This window comes from Prionailurus viverrinus, chromosome B3 (genome assembly GCF_022837055.1).
Source record: "Prionailurus viverrinus isolate Anna chromosome B3, UM_Priviv_1.0, whole genome shotgun sequence".
Classification (NCBI taxonomy): domain Eukaryota; kingdom Metazoa; phylum Chordata; class Mammalia; order Carnivora; family Felidae; genus Prionailurus; species Prionailurus viverrinus.
Window position 1 is genome coordinate 46,177,600 of NC_062566.1, and position 17,110 is coordinate 46,194,709.

Here is a 17,110-nt window from a genome sequence, read left to right on the forward strand (position 1 = left end):
ATAAAGGCGAATGTTGTAAAAGAAATAACAGCATCATGAAACACCGAAGGAAAGCAAGATTACAATTAAAAAAGGAGATTAGAAAAGGGGAAGTCTCTTAGGGAGGTGAGTTTTCTTTGGGAGTAGATTTTCTGTAGATGACTACTGGGGCATTTTCAGCATAAGGACACACAGAGGCAGAGAAATCAGAAAAGACTGAAAGGCCAAGACAAATGATTAATAGCAGCAGAATCAGGCAGCAGTGGCATGTGCCCATCACAATTAGAAGAGGAGGCTGGAAGGGATCTGAGTGAGGTCACTCAGACCTCAATGTGCATGCTTCAGGGACCGTGTCTGTCCTGCTCACCATTGAGTCTTCATATGGCCCAGTGCCTGGCACACAGTACATGCTTAGTGAAGAGTTGATGGGTAGATGAATAAATGAATGAGGGGACACAGTGTGAGAGACATTGAAGAAAGAGAGGATTTAAGAGAAGAGAAGGAAAAGATGGTATTCTGATGTAAAGCCTGGTTCAGCAGAAGAACGTTGCCACCAGCGTGTTCAGGAGATGAAGCCAACTTTCTTTATTGAGGAGGCTGGTGTTGCAGGAACTATGGTTTAATACATGTTTTAGATAACAAATAGTACTTCCGTGATATTTTAAAGTTAGAAACAGTTTCTGACTTTTCAGTATGCTTCCCTGAAACTTGGTGAAATGTGTATGCCAAAGAATGTCATTAGGAGGAAGTATACAACCTTGATTACAAATCTAGAAGGGTATTTCATTTGTTAAAATGCCACTAAGGGCACCTGGGTAGTTCAGTCTGTTAAGTGTCCAACTTCGGCTCAGATCATGATCTCACAGTTTGTGAGTTCAAGCCCCAAGTCAGGCTTTGCACTGACAGTGTGGAGCCTGCTTGGAATTCTCTCTCTCTCCCCCCCTCTCTCTGCCCCTCCTCTCCACACTCTCTCTCACCCTCTCTCTCTCTCCCTCTCTCTCAAAAGTAAATAAATAAAAAAAAAAAACCACTAACCAAATGTCTTTTTTTTTTTTTTTTTTTTACTTCCAGGACCATGTTTAAATAAACCTTTGCCATGTTGCTGTGGAGTAGAAATCTGTCATTGTTCTTTCTGGTGTGATTTTTCTATCCCAGGGTAATCCTCTGTTATCTGTTTGAAAGGAAATCAAAGCTCTGCTAGATTGAAAGCAAACCTGAGCATCTCTGACTTTGCTAAAGCACCAAGAATATTTGGCAGGGACAGACCTGCCTTTAGAGGGCACCCACCAAAGTGGCACTTGGCTTTTTCCCTCATCCCTGAAAAAAAGACTCTGTCTCATGTTCCAGTGAGAGACTGCACACACCTATCCTGTGATCTTTTTCTGGCTCTTTGTTGGTGAAGTCCTGACAGTAAAATTGAATTTTTGTTCACTTCTTGTCTGAGAGTGAAAGAGAAACCAACTGCTTTCATTGATCAGTTAGTACTATTTCATGCATTCATTTTCCTGGTTGTGTAAGAGACATAATTTTTTCATTCCATGAATATTCTTGAATACTATTTGCAAAATATTGATTTGCAAAGTAGGAAAAGGAGGAAGAGGAAAGAAGAAAGAGAAGGAAAAGAAGAATCTGACATGAATCCTGCTCTCAAATAGCTCACACCAGAAAATACAGTTTCTGGGGTTCAAGGAGCTTCACTTTGGGGGGAAAATTAAGCTTCCACACATGAACACTTTGTGACTACTGTCTGAGGATAAAAGCGTGGTACAGAGGGGTGCCTGGTGGCTCAGTTGGTTAAGCGTCTGACTTTGGCTCAGGTCATGATCTCACAGTTTGTGAGTTCGAGCCCCGTGTCAGGTTCTGTGCTGACAGCTCAGAGCCTGGAGCCTGCTTTAAATTCTGTGTCTCCCTCCCACTCTGCCCCCCCCTTTCATGCTCTGTCTCTCTCTGTCTCAAAAATAAATAAACACACACAAAAAATTTTGTTTTTAAAAAGTGTGGTACAGAGAGTGATGGCTCAAGAGTTGAGGGAGGAGAGAGAGAATTTGGGGCTGCAGTGAGCAAGGATGCAACACTGAGGGAGGTAGGATTTGGTGTAGAGCTCAAGAAGAGGACAAGGGTCACTATTGAAGAACAAGCAGAGGGGCGCCTGGGTGGCTCAGGAGCTTAAGCATCCAACTCTCGTTTTTGGCTCAGGTCATGATCTCACAGTTACTGAGTTTGAGCCCCATGTTGGGCTCTGCACTAGCAGCTCAGAGCCTGCTTGAGATTCTCTCTGTCTCTGCCCCTCCCCTTCTCTTTCTCACGTGTAGAAATAAGTCAAACGTGCAGGAGGACCAGTCAGAGAAATGGGACCAATTGAAGGAGAAGGGGTAGCAAAGGTTCACAAGAGAGGGAGAAAAGGGCTTGACTGGAAATCTGGGTGTACCAACCCAGTGAGTTTGGACTTAATTCTACAGGCATTTGGGAGCTTTTGAGACTCTGAAACTAATATGCTCCAAGAATTTTCCTTTTCTTTATTTTTTATTATTCATTTATGTTTACCCTGAATTACTGCAGCAGTGCTGTGTAGGCTGGGTTTGAGGCAGGCTACAAGTAAAGATGTTCTGGGAAAAGGCCACGTAAAATGATGAAGGTCCATAGACTCATATGGCAAAGATGTGGAAGGAAAGAAATGTTGTGCAGGGAACACGTTTTCATTAGTATAAAGAAGATCTCAGATGGACATGTAAAAACACTTTTATTTCTCCTCAATTATAAGATAATTTGTCCAGTATAAAACTCATAAGGATGCAGCAATAAAAAAGAGTGCAGTATTTATACGTACTACAACAGGAATGAATCTCACAGCATTATGCTAATGTGAAAGAAGCCAGATGCAAAAGTCCACATATCGAATGATTCCATTCACATAACATGTCCAGAAAAGGAAAAGTCCTTTCTGGAGGCAGAAAGTGTATCAACAGCTGCCTGGGAGAAGGGATAGGAATGGGTTGTGGCAGCAAATAGTCCCGAGGGATCTTTTTGGGGTAATGGAGATGTTTTAGAACTGGATTGTGGTAATGGTGGCATAGCTCTGTAAATTTACTAAAGATTATTGAACACTTACAATGATGAATTTTATGGTATGCATATAGCACTTCAATAAAGGTGTTAAGAAAGACAAAAGGGATTGTTAAAACATGAGTTTGGAGTTAAAATGGCATGGCGCTGCATGTGAGGCTTTAATTTTTATATGAGTTAAGTAATAATAAAGCATAACTTAAAGCCAGGCCACATCAATGGATGCATTGAAACAATAAAAAAGAAATAAGCAAGCAGCCTGAACATGAGGATGGATTATATTCCCAAAGTTTATAAATTGGTTGCTTGGAGCTTTGACTGCATTTTTTCTACAAAAAAAAAAAAAAAAAAAGGCAACAATGGCATCAAGGGTGTTCAATTTCTAGGCCAGCTCATTAAACTTCCTTCCTGTCTGTGTGGACGTAGGGCTATAGAGGGTTAGGTAAAACTTGCCCCAAGGTACCATTAATTTAACATTTTCTTTTTTTTATTTAAATTTTTTTTTCAACATTTTTTATTTATTTTTGGGACAGAGAGAGACAGAGCATGAACGGGGAAGGGGCAGAGAGAGAGGAAGACACAGAATCGGAAACAGGCTCCAGGCTCCGAGCCATCAGCCCAGAGCCCGACGCGGGGCTCGAACTCACAAACCGCGAGATTGTGACCTGGCCGAAGTCGGACGCTTAACCGACTGTGCACCCCAGGCGCCCCTAATTTAACATTTTCTTAAGTGAAGGGATCTGAGTTTGCTCCATAAGCTGAGATCTGAGTTGAAAAATAGTCTTATAGGTATAGTTGTTTCACAAACTGTTGGCATATTTATTATTCATAACTGTTTCCCAATCTGCCTTTACAGCATTTTTAATATAGTTATCATATTTTCTTAATATTTCTAATAAATTCTTTTTCATTTATTCATTTTATTTTTGCTTTTTTTCTTTCATATCTTCTTGTTCATTTTTGTATTAATTCTTTAATTTTTTTTGTTCATTTTTGTCAGTTTATTCTATGGCATTGATTTCACCTAGAGTAGATATATGTCGCAGCTTTTATTTTTTAGCTGTCTTTCTGATTATTAGTTTTCCTACACTTTGATATTTTGGTTTACAAGCTAATATCTAGAGGAGATTTTTTGTGTGTGTTTTGATGTTTTTTATTTTTCTCTCTCTCCCTCTGTGCTCAGCTGATATTCTCTGTTGGTTTTACTGTTGCTTTTGTCTACTTCCTCAAGGTCCTGAGTTCAGAATGAGGCCTGAACTGTACTGATAGTGGGTGTATGTCTGTCTGATCACTGAACTAGCTTTTGGGTTGATTCAGATACAAGTGATATCACAATTTTTCTAGGTCATCCACCCCTACCCCCAGACCTTACATTATCCTTAGGAGTCAAATTCTAAAGCCCAATCACCTGCTTGTAGATCTGATCTTAGCAGACCTACGACTTTAGCTCTATTCAGCATTTTGTGTTCCTGTTCTGTGTTTGGTCCTCAGAGATGTTTACTTTCTTTTTGAGCTTGGCTAACCCTTTTTGTGTGTCTTTTAAAAAAAATATTTCATCTATTATTGGTATACCTTTGGAAGAAATAGTTTGCTTCAAATTCTATACACACACACACACACACACACACACACACACTGGAATACTGCTAGGCAATGAAAAAGAATGAAATCTGGCCATTTGCGACAACATGGATAGAACTGGAGGGTATTACGCTAAGTGAAATAAGTCAGTCAGAAAAAGACAGATATCATATGTTTTCACTCATATGTGGAATTTGAGAAACTTAACAGAAGAACATGGGGGAAGGGAAGGAAAAATAAGTTACAAACAGGGAGACAAACCATAAGAGACTCTTAAATACAGAGAACAAACTGAGGGTTGATAGGGGTGGGGGGTTGGGAGGGTGGGGAAAATGGGTGACGGGCATTGAGGAGGGCACTTGCTGGGATGAACATTGGGTGTTGTATGTAAGTGATGAATCATGGGAATCTACTTCCGAAGCCAAGACTACACTCTATATACTGTATGTTAGCTAATGACAATAAATTATTTTTTAAAAAGTCAACTTATATTTTTAAAACCTCTACATTTTTTCATAAAGCAAAAGCAAAAAAACTACCTGAAATTTTTAGTAGCAAAGATGTAGGCAGGTAGCATAATTTCTTTTTTTATAGAGGTACCATGTCCTCTGATTTTTGTGGCATAAGTTTTGAAGATAACTTCTTATATGTTAGATTATATATTCATCTACACTGTAAAATTATTTCTCAGAAAATTTTCTACTTCAGGAAATTACGTTACCTTTTCAGTAAAACTTTTATCATCTTTTATTGAAAAACTTTTATTGTCATAAATCTTTTGATGTGGATACTTTCCCTTGAGGACAGACACATTTAGTAAAATTCCTAATATTTTTTTCTTGCATAAGCTACACCTGTAATATATCAACTGTGACTTCCAATTTTTGTTTATTTGATGAATAGAAATAATTTAGAAATTTTCAGAGCAACTAGCAGAATACCTGTATATATTTTTATGATTATGTTCAAATCTATTAAAGTGGCTTCATCCATATCTCATTAGCCAGTAGTTTTTAGAGTAAGCCCTCACCATAGAGTCTTTCAGATTACCACACTTTATTTTTTTTAGGTACTATATTTTACATGCAGAGTGCTTCAATGTTTACATAACTTATTAAAATATGCAATTAAAGTTATAAGTACACCTGGGAAAAGAGGGTTGAGAACAAGAAGAGGTGAAATTACTGAAAAGTAAATATTCTAGTTCCTGTGATTAGCACACAGAAAGTAGAACGTTATCAGTAGTCAGAGGAATCGAAAATGACAAGTTCATATGATGAGTTAACTATTAAAATTAAAAATGAATTTTATTTTTAACTTTAAAAATGAAATTAAATTGTTAAAGTAATGTAATTTATTTTATATTAACTAAGTTTAGATTATGATTACAATTATGCACTAATTCTTTTTTTTAATTAATTTATTTATTTTTGAGAGAGAGAGAGAGAGTGTGGGAGGACAGGTGGAGGGCAAGAGAGAGGGAGAGAGAGAATCCCAAGCAGATTCCTTATTGCCCAGCACAGAGCCTGAAGCAGGACTCAATCTCATAAACCTGTGAGATCATGACCTAAGCTGAAAAAAAGAGTTGGATGCTTAACCGAATGAGCCACTGAGGTGCCCCACACACTAATTCTTTAAATGACTATAGAACAAATTGTGTGATTTGTCTTGTGTAATTTTTTTTTCTAATTTAATTGTATGGCACACAATATGTCACCCTTCATTTTTGAATTTCATAATATAGAGTTATTTTATAAAAAGTATTGAAAAGATAAGTTTCCCACAGGCCTCTCTTATATACTTTATATTAAGAGATTTGGCATTTGAAGCATCTTAATTAATTTTCTCTTCTTCAGTTGTTAACTGGTCTCCTCTGCTGGATCCTTGTCAGTGGCATTGGGTGTGACGCAGATAGTTCTGGCCTCCCTGTTTGCATGCAGTGTAATCATTCATTTTTGTTTTTATTTCTATTATTTTTAATTTTTTTAATGTTTATTTATCTTTGAGAGAGAGAGCAAGAGAGAGAGAGAGCGAGCATGGGCAGGGTAGGGGCAGAGATAGAGGGAGACACAATCTGAAGCAGGCTCCAGGCTCCAAGCTGTCAGCACAGATCCCAATGTGGGGCTCCAACCCAGGAATGGTGAGATCATGACCTGAGCTGAAGTCAGACGGCTTAACCGACTGAGGCAACCGGATCATTTACTTTGATTTTTAACAGCATTTGCCATCTACTCTGTGATTGGATTGCATCATTTGATAATCAGTGACAGCCTGACTAATGGGTGGAGGTGGGACTTTATGTTAGAAAGGAGGCCGTGTTTGGGTCCTGGTTTTATAAGTGATCAGTTCATTAGGGAATGTTTTTATGTAATGATGGCTTTTTCATTTTTATACATTTCAATGAATATAGTGTTTCATACAATGAATGCTTAGCTAATGAGACCCCTCTGTACATCTTAGAAATCATAAATAAGAAACATTATTCTATTCTTGGGGAAATTTCAGTCATATAATATCATCAGAAGAATAGTCGGGGGAAAAAAAATGTACTTGGAAACCCTGACTTGGCTATTTAGCAAAAGGCTAACTGAGCAACTCACTTTACTTCTCTATTCCTCATTTTCCCTTTGTTTAAGATCAGATAATTTCTAAATTCTTCCGGCTCTAACACAGCCAGATTCCAAGAATATTTTTGCAGCTATCATCTATATGTTTTTTCACATAGTGTTTAAATATTTAAATTAATTACTATTGCACAAAGTCACAAAAGTGAGAAGATGAAGGTGGTTCTAAGCATCAGTTTTACCAAACTTATTTTGTGGTTGTGGTAGGTTGGGCAGGTCAGATTCTTTCACAACAAACTCAGTGGGGGATCCAATATGTTTTCAGAGAGAAGTTTTATCAGAACATGTTGTCAGACAGTGCATTTCCACCTTCAAAGGCAGGGGGTAAAACCAGTCTTGTTTAACCATTTTGTCTTTCTGAATCAGGTAGAAAAAGATGAGGCACAAGCTGAACACAGCAGGACACAGGAAAAAAAATAAATAAATGAGTAGACTTTTTAAAATAAAGATGTTAGACTTATACCTTAACATTTATTACATTTTTTCCCCTAAACTTTTGGGTCTTTTTGCTTCTCCTTTTTATGTGTATATTAGGTTGTTGAGAGTTTGAATTTTGTGTTGTTGCCCTTAGTTTTACTTGTCATTTATTTGGGTTATTGCGGGTAGCGGAAGAATAATTTGTGTTCCGCTGGCCATCTGGGATTCTACTTGCAGACTTTCTGACTCAGTAGCTTTTCCCAAAGTCTGTGTACTCAAACAAAGAGCTGGGCTCTGTGTGCCTCTTCCTACTCCCCACCTGCTGTTTAGAGCATTCACATGTAGATATATCAATACCATTTTACTCCCCAGGCTCACAAAGTTCAGAGGTTGGAATGGACCATTGTCCCTTAGTGCTACCCTCTCACTGTCCTGATTGTTAACAACACCTGTCCTGCTTCAACCTGGAACTTGAAACAGTGGAACAAAAAGCGATGGGATGTTTGGGAAAATACTAGCACCTTCTCCATGTGTGCAAAGCCTGGACAACACATTTTGGGAAACTATCTGTCAGGAAATCACAGGGCATTCTATAAACAATACATGAACTAATAACTTAAAATTTGTATTTAGCCCTTACATTTTTGCAGTGCCATAGACTGAATGAAATACTTTTCATATGTAGTTACTTGCTCTAGACTTTTTAATTGTAATCAGACTGATGAATGTCTCTAAAACAGTTCTGTTAAAATGATGGTTTATATAGACTTTATCATTCTAAAAGTAACATAATTATATTTATATTTTTGCACAATATTCAGTCATGATTTAGCATTCTACTTTGAATAGAATCTGCATTTGTGGAATATATAGTATATATACTACCATACAAATATGAATATAAATAAGGTTAACATTTTTTATAGCCTTTGCTAAACATTACTAAAAATTGTGCATGTCCAATCTATTAATGTGAAAACAAGAATTATTATTATTGGCATTTGTTGTCACTCCATATTACTTAGGTTCAAAATGATGCTAATATTGTTTTTAAAGTCCTGTGGTGACCTGACTTTAAAAATATACTATTTCTTAAAAATTTTAATTTTTTTAATTTATTTTTTAAAGTTGTATTTATTTATTTTGAGACAGTGAGAGACAGCATGAGCAGGGGAGGGGCAGAGAGGGAGAGAGAATTCCAAGCGCTGACAGTGCGAAGCCAGATGTGGGGCTCCAACTCATGGACCATGAGATCATGACCTGAGCAGAAATCAGGAGTTGGGACACTTAACCGAATGAACCGCCCAGGTGCCCCAAGGTTTAAAATTTTTTAAACAATGATGATTATAGAATTATAATTATAGAATTATAATATTCAATCATTTAAAATACAGCAACGTTTTATACTTATAATCTAAATTGACTTGTTTCCAAATGAAAACCAACTTTGTTGTATGTTAAAAAAAAATTGGAATAATGTTTATGATTTGAAAATTTTCTAAAGTGTCCAGTTGCTTCTGAGGCTTAAGGTGATCATATTTAGGGACAGAAATGTAGGATCTTTGTTTACAGCAGTGCAATTGGTCTATTTTGGCTGTATGGATCACAAAATACAAGGACAAGACCAGACCAGGGAACATGTCATATTGCTAGAATCATGGCTACGATTTTGATTGTCCTAGTAATTGAGGAGTCTAGACACTGGCCAGAGATTATAGCTTTGGGGAAGTGGAGCTACATAGGAGTGTGGCAGTCTGTCTTCCACATGCTTGATTAACCCATAATTCATAAGTAATCATAGCTACAGTTTGTTAATAGGTGACTTCCTCGCTTAAACACCCCTTCGAGGCTCATAACTGCGATTAGAATAAATCTGAGACTCAACAGAGTTTGCAAGGCTTTAATGTAATCTGGCTCCTGTCCTGTCTGGCTCATCCTCCACTCCCACATTCTGCTCTCCAGGAGTACTAAAATTGCCACAGTGCATGCTCTCTACACGTATCCTCACCCCTCCTCCAGCAATCACTCCAGGGGTCCTCTCATGTTTTTCTCTTTGCCTAGAGTACCTGGTCTTGCATTTTTCTTTAGTTCATTTTTTCTGAATCTTTCAGATTGCAGTCTGTTGTCACTTCTGCTTAGACTCCTTGTGTTATCAAGGCCGGATGTGAGGTACCTGCTCCAGACCTTCATAGTTTCTTACATTTGTCCTTACTTTGTCCTTATCCTAGCTATGTCGTTCTTGCTGGGACCTACCTCTCTCCCCTCTGAGTGTAAAAAGTGGGAGCTGCATCTTTGCAGATGCTGAGTCTTGTTCTGTATTCTGTGGACAGCTACTCATACCAGGTTCTACTCAGTAGGCACCCACCAAGAACCTCCTGAATGTCTGCTGAATGAACAGAAACAGAAATAAACCCAAAACATGGATCTGGGAATGGTAGCCTCCAAGAACACGTGCATCTCAGTTAGAGAAAATGATACTGAATGTTTTTAAGACTATTGATACATGTCATCATGTTTTGGAAAAAGAAGGCCATCTAGATGTCATCAGAGTCCTGTTAAAATGAAAACTGAACAGCATAGGATACTCTACTTTTGGTTTGTTATAAGTTTGAGAAAATTTTAGCAAATTTAAGGGTTCAAAACCAGTATAATATGTAAAATTTTATACTTGTTTCCTTTTTATTGAGACAAATGGCTTAAATACTATCCACCGCTGTGATATTTTTGGTTTTATTGCTTATTTTATTTCTTGAAATATTTGTATTTTACTATTAATTTTTATGAGTTGTTTATATACCTAAAATATTAACCTTTGATTATTTATCTAGTAAATCTTCTTACGCTTCTAAATTTAATCTGGTTAATGTATTTTTGAGGGAGTAAAGCACAATGTTAAAAACATCTAGATAGCCTTATTACTTTTCAAATATAATTTTGTTTAGTATGGTAAAAATGCAGGCTTTTGTAGAAATTTGAAAAATCGATATAATCAAGGGGCACCTGGCTAGCTCAGTTGGTAGAGCATACAGCTCTTAATCTCAAGGTTGTGAGTTCAAGCCCCATGTTGGGTGTAGAGATTACTTTAAAATAAAATCTTTAAAAAAATAGACAAATTAAAAGAAGATGTTAAGAAATCTCTGCAATTTTATAAAAAATGGAATTGTGCTTTTTAAATATAGGTATTTTTCCATAGAAAATATATGTGAATTTCTTGCCATGGCATTATATACAAAAACTCTTTTTAAGAGCTGCTTAGTATTTTAATGTGTGCAGATATCATAATATATTTAGCCAAATCTATACTATGGGACATTTATTTTCAGCTTATTGCTGTAGAAAGTTCTACAATGAATATTCTTTCTCATGTAATTTGGTGTATCTTTGTAATTTGACACTTAGAATAAATCATTTTTAAAAGAATTTCTATATTCAGTGGTATAGAATATGTTTTTTAAAAGTTTATTTATTTTGAGAGAGAGAGAGAAAGAGAGATCATGCATGCATGCACACAGAAGAGCAGGGGAGGGTCAGAGAGAGAGGGAGAGAGAGAATCCCAAGCAAGCTCCATGGTGTCAGCACATAGCTGGATACAGAGTTCAAGCTCATGAACCATGAGATCATGAGCCAAAATCAAGAGTCAGATGCTTAACCAACTGAGGGACCCAGGTGCTCCAAATGGTATATATATTTTAAAGTTGTTGATACACTGCACCAATTGCCTTTCATAAAAGGGGTACCATTTTACACCCATTGTATAATGTAACAGAGCGCCCATTTTCTCTATTGCTTATTGAAACAAAATACAGTAGTTCCTCCCTCATCCGTGGTTTCACTTACCCATGGTTCAGAAGCAGATGATCCTTCTCCTGACATATTATCAGAAAGTCAATGGTAACCTCAAACTATGCCACAGTGCCTACGTCATTTGCCTCATTTTACTTCCTCTCTAGGCATTTTATCATCTCACATTATCACAAGAAGTAGGGTGAGTACTGTACAATAAGAGATTTTCAGAGAGGGACCACATTCACATAACTTTTATTGCAATATATTCTTCTAAAGTTCTATTTTATTATTAGTTATTATCATTAATCTCTTCCTGTGCCTAACTTACAAATTAAACTTTATCATAGGTATGTATGCATAGGGAAACAGTAAATACAGGTTTCAGTGCAATCTGTGATTTCAGGCATCTACTAGGAGTCTTTGGAACATATACACTATGGATAAGGAGGAGCTACTGAATTTTAATTTTTGACACTATTTACAAACCCAATTTTTATCTATCAGTGGGGCTAATAAACATTTATACTCCCTGGGTATCTGACAGTCACAGATACAGATTCTCTTTTGAAGAATGCATCTTCAACCCATGACTCAAAGGATTCTCACTGATAACGTTTCACGCATGCATACACACAGTTACAAAACATAAGGAAACAGAAAAGCATCAGCAAAATCAAAAAGCAGAGTCACACAAAGATTTTAAAAATAGGAATTACAGATACACCATACAAAAGTCAGTACTTTAAAAAAAAAAAAAGCAGGGCTCCTGGGTGGCTCTGTTAAGTGTCCGACTCTTAGTTTCGGCTCAGGTCATGATCTCACAGTTGGTGGGTTTGAGCCCCACATCAGGCTCCACACAAAGTGTGGAGCCTAGTTGGGATTCTCTTCCTCTCTCTCTGCCCCTCCCCTGCTTGCTCTCTCTCTCTCTTTCTCTCTCAAAATAAATAAAGAAATAAACATTAAAAAATAAATTAATAAAAATAAAGGTTTAAAAATATGAGTAAGAAATAACTGTAAAAATGTGTTTTTTAAAGGGACCAAATAGAACTTATAGAGATTAAAATGCAAAAATCAAAATTAAAAACTCAAGGGGAAGTTAAATGTGATAGTAGAGACAGGTAAGAAGAAAATAGGCAAGATAAAAGAGAATTCTGAAGTGATGCTCAGCATGTGGCACAGAAAGACACAGAGATTAAAAAAAAATGAAAAAAGATAGAGTGTCTGACAAACATCCAGCTCATCAAAGTCCTGTACAGAGTTCATGGGATGGATAGAAAAAATATACAAAAAGGTAAGTCTGAGAACTTAACAAAATTAAAGATAGGAATACTCAGATACAATGTAGGATTGGGGGAAAGCATCCCCACCTAAAAAGAATTCTAGTGATTCCATGATTCTATGCAGAATATTAAAGACAAAAAGATCTAAAAAGCAGCAGAGAAAAGACAGATGGAGTGACAGACTACCAGCTGACACCTCAACCGCATCAAAGGAAACCAAAAGACTACAGAATAATGCCTTCAAAAATGCTGTGAGAAAATAAGACCAATTAAAATAGTATACTCAGTGAAGTGACCTTCCAAGAAAAACATTATTCCATTGAGATGATCTACAAAGTCAAAATTTGATTCTTTGAAAAGAATATCAAAATTGACAAACTTCTTTGTGGATCCCGAGAAACTTAACAGAAGACCATGGGGGAGGGGAAGGGAAAAAAAAGAGGTCAGAGAGGGAGGAAGCCAAAACATAAGAGACTCTTAAAAGCTGAGAACAAACTGAGGGTTGATGGGGGTGGGAGGGAGGGGAGGGTGGGCAATGAGCATTGAGGAGGGCACCTGTTGGGACGAGCACTGGGTGTTGTATGGAAACCAATTTGACTATAAATTTCATATTTAAAAAACAAAAAAAAAATTGACAAACTTCTGGCAAGAAAAAAAACAACAGAAGCAACAAACTAATATCAGAAATGAAAACAGACCCATAGCTACAGAAAGTTTTAAAAAAATGATAAGCAAATAATATAAACATCCCTCTGAACAATCATTAAACGAGCAAAAGAAATTAAGCATGGTCTAAGTAAGCGTGAGATACAATCTGGAACTTGACAAGCATCCTCAAATTTATATGAAAGAATAAAAGATCATAGGAAGAACAAGATAGGAGAACCTATCCACCCGATCTGAAGTCTTTTTGTAAAGCTATGGATACTATGGAATGTCCTGAGTCCTAGGTAAATTGATTCAAGTCCCAGGCAGCAGATCAGTGAGAAAAGAAGAGATTCACAAATGATATTGGAATATTGGATATCAAGGTAAAAAGTATGAAAATAATTTCCTAGAGATAAGCACACCACAGAAATGAAAAAGTATTAAAGAATCAAAAAGTGTGTGAAACTTTAAATTTTGGGATAAGTATATGTGAATGTTTTCATTTCCTCTGAATAGGGAAAGTTTTCATTTTTCTTTGTAAAGAAGACACAGAAAGTAAAATCTTTAAAGTAAATGTTTCCTAAGTTTGACAGTAGTAAAATAGGAACTCAATGTTTATCAGAGAACACTTTTAAAAAATAATGTAAAGACAAGCCACAAATAGAAGGTATGTGGATCACATAACCAGCAAAAGATAACTTCTGGAATAAATACATAACCCTAAAATCAATAAGAAAAGGATAAATAGAAGGTTTACAAAAGCCATAGGTAGGTACTTTATAGAACAATCATGAAAAGGCCAATGAACTATTGCCTTGATACTCAGTTAATGGTAATAATTAAAGAAATGAAAATTAAAACTACAAGGGATACCAAATTATACCCCCTATATTGACAAAAATAAGATCCTGTATTAATGATGATGTGGCATATGGAAACTCATCATACAATGGTACTGAGATTCACAGATTGGTACAAATCACTTGGAAGAAGAATTTGGGATAATCTCCTAGTTAAAGAAGTGCATGTCTTATAAATTATCACTGTCACTCTAGAAATTTTTGCAAATGTGAACCAGAAGTCTTTACCAGAAGAATATTCACACTGTAGCTTTTTTTTTCTTTTTGCAATAGTAAATCTTGCAAATAATTTAAATGGTCACTTAAAAACAATAGATACATAAACTGTATTATCATATAGCATAATATTTTACAGCAGCAAAAATGAAAGAACTACAGCTATAATCATCGAATCCTAGAAATATAAATTTCAGTATAATAAAGCAAATTGGAAAAAATGTTAATATTTATATCAAAATTCAAAAAACCAAAAAAAAAAGTCAGTTGGACTATTTAAGGTTAAGACATTAAATGAAACCAAAGAGGGACGCCTGGGGGGCTCAGTTGGTTAAGTGTCCAACTTCAGCTCAGGTTATGATCTCAAGGTCCGGGAGTTCAAGCCCCACATCTAGCTCTGTGCTGACAGCTCAGAGCCTGGAGCCTGCTTCAGATTCTGTGCCTTCCTCTCTCTCCACCTCTCCCCTCTCTCAAAAATAAATAGACATTAAATAAATGAATGAATGAATGAATGAATAAATAAATAAATAAAACCAAAGAAATCATAAACATGAAATTCAAGATATTGGTTACCTCTGAAAGTAGTCAAAGGTATAGAATCAGGTCTGGTTCTATTTTTTAGTTGGATGGGGGCACTTTGTTAACATTCCTTTAATATTTCATAAGCATTATTTACTATGCAACATATAAACTATAGAAAAAATAACATAGGACAAAAATGTAGCACAATGAATTACCTCAAAGCAGACACCTACATAATCACTACGTAAATCACTACGTAGATTAAGTAATAAAATATTCAGCGCTGTAGAAACTATGTCCTTCTTATCCTCAAAAAGTAACTACTATCCTTATAGATTTAATATCTGTGCATACATCCTTAAACCCTAGGGTGTTTTGCCTCTATTTTTTTTGTTTGTTTATTGAGAGAGTGGGGGAGGGGCAATGGACAGAGGGGCAAAAGAAAGAATCTTAAGCAAGTTCCATGCCCAGCATGGAGCCCAACTTGGGGCTTCATCTCATGACCAGTCTCCAGATCATGATCTGCGCCTAAATCAAAAGTAGGTTGCTTAAATGACTGAGCCACCCAGGTGCCCCTGCCCCTGTTTTCTTCAAACTTAACATGAATAAAGACATACGGTTAATTATTTTGTGTCTGGCTTCTTTGGTCAACATTATGCTGGTAGAATCACACATTCTCCACGTTGTTGAATGTCTATAGTTTTGTCATTTTCACTGTTGCTTATTTTTTCATTGCCTGGATACATCGCAATGTCTCTATTCATTCCATTGTCGGTGGGCATTTAGGTTGCTTCTAGTCTGGGGCAATTATGAATAATGATGCTATATAGTTATGCCCATGTTTCTTCATATACAACATTGATGTTAGGTCCTAAAAGAACTAAATTAATGGCTTACATGTTATTTTGTATGTACTAAACATTACATAATAATAAATAATGTAAGAAGCCTTCTTTGCCAAATTAGTAGGTAATGAATGCTATTACTATTTTAGTTTCACATTTTGGTTACTACTGGTAGTAAACGTTTTATTTTTTTTCTTTTCCTACTTTAATTTGGATGTTATTTTTGTGAATTGCTATTGATGTTACTTGCTCATTTTTCAAACTGTATGGTACTATATTTTGATTTGCAAAAATCGTTTATTAATAATTATACTAAACTTTGTACTTATTAATGGAAATACATTTATTTTTTTTAATTTGTCCCATTTTTTTTCACCTTTAAATTGTTTTAATGGTTGGTTTTTTAAGCTTTCGTTTTTATGGTCATAAATTAAAGATATCACTGCAAAAAATTGCAAAAAACCCCTAAGGTTTAAAAACCCTTTTAATTCTCTCTTTCCAATTAACTATTGTTAATTTTGGTGCATGCCTTTTATGACTGTATATAAAACATATTTTATATATATAGCGTGTGTGTGACTACATATTATATATATTTATGTTGACTATATATATTAACTGTACATAATGTATACATACATTTATTTATATATTATATAAAATATATAAATATGTTTTAAATATATGTGTATATATACATATACATATGTATATTTATATCAATATATACAATTATATATTCACACACACGTAGTTTTACAAAAGGAGGATTATTTTTTCTGCTTAACAGAGCACACAGCACATTTTTTCCTCAATAAATAAAGTTTTACATCATAATTTTAAAATATTTTAATGTTGAGGCACTTGGGTGGCTCAGTCAGTTAAGCATCCGACTCTTGATTTCAGGTCATGATCTCACAGTAGTGAGATGGAGCCCCACTTTGGGCTCCCTGCTCAGTGCAGAGCCTACTTGACACTCTCTCTCTCTCTCTCTCTCTCTCTCTCTCTCTCTCTCTTCCCCTCTCCCCATTTGTTTTCTCTCTCTCTCTCTAAAATAAAAATTTTTAAACATTTAAAATATTTTAATGGTATTCCATTGCATACATACGTTAATCATTCATTCAACACATACTGACTGAGTCCCTTAGTAACTGTATAGCAGCATCATTTTATAGGCCTTGGGGGCAAAACAATGCACAGAATTCCTGCAAAGGTGGAGTCTGAATGCTACTGGGGAAAATATACAGTAAACAAATAATATTTTATGTTATACAAGGTAACCAGAGGTA

At 35.9% G+C, this 17,110-nt stretch overlaps 1 protein-coding gene across 1 annotated transcript in view; it reads left to right on the forward strand.

Moving 5' to 3' along the window:
* Positions 1-17,110, forward strand: part of WDR72 (WD repeat domain 72) — a 202,487-nt gene that overhangs the window by 93,488 nt on the left and 91,889 nt on the right. The gene's annotated exons all lie outside the window — the stretch shown is intronic.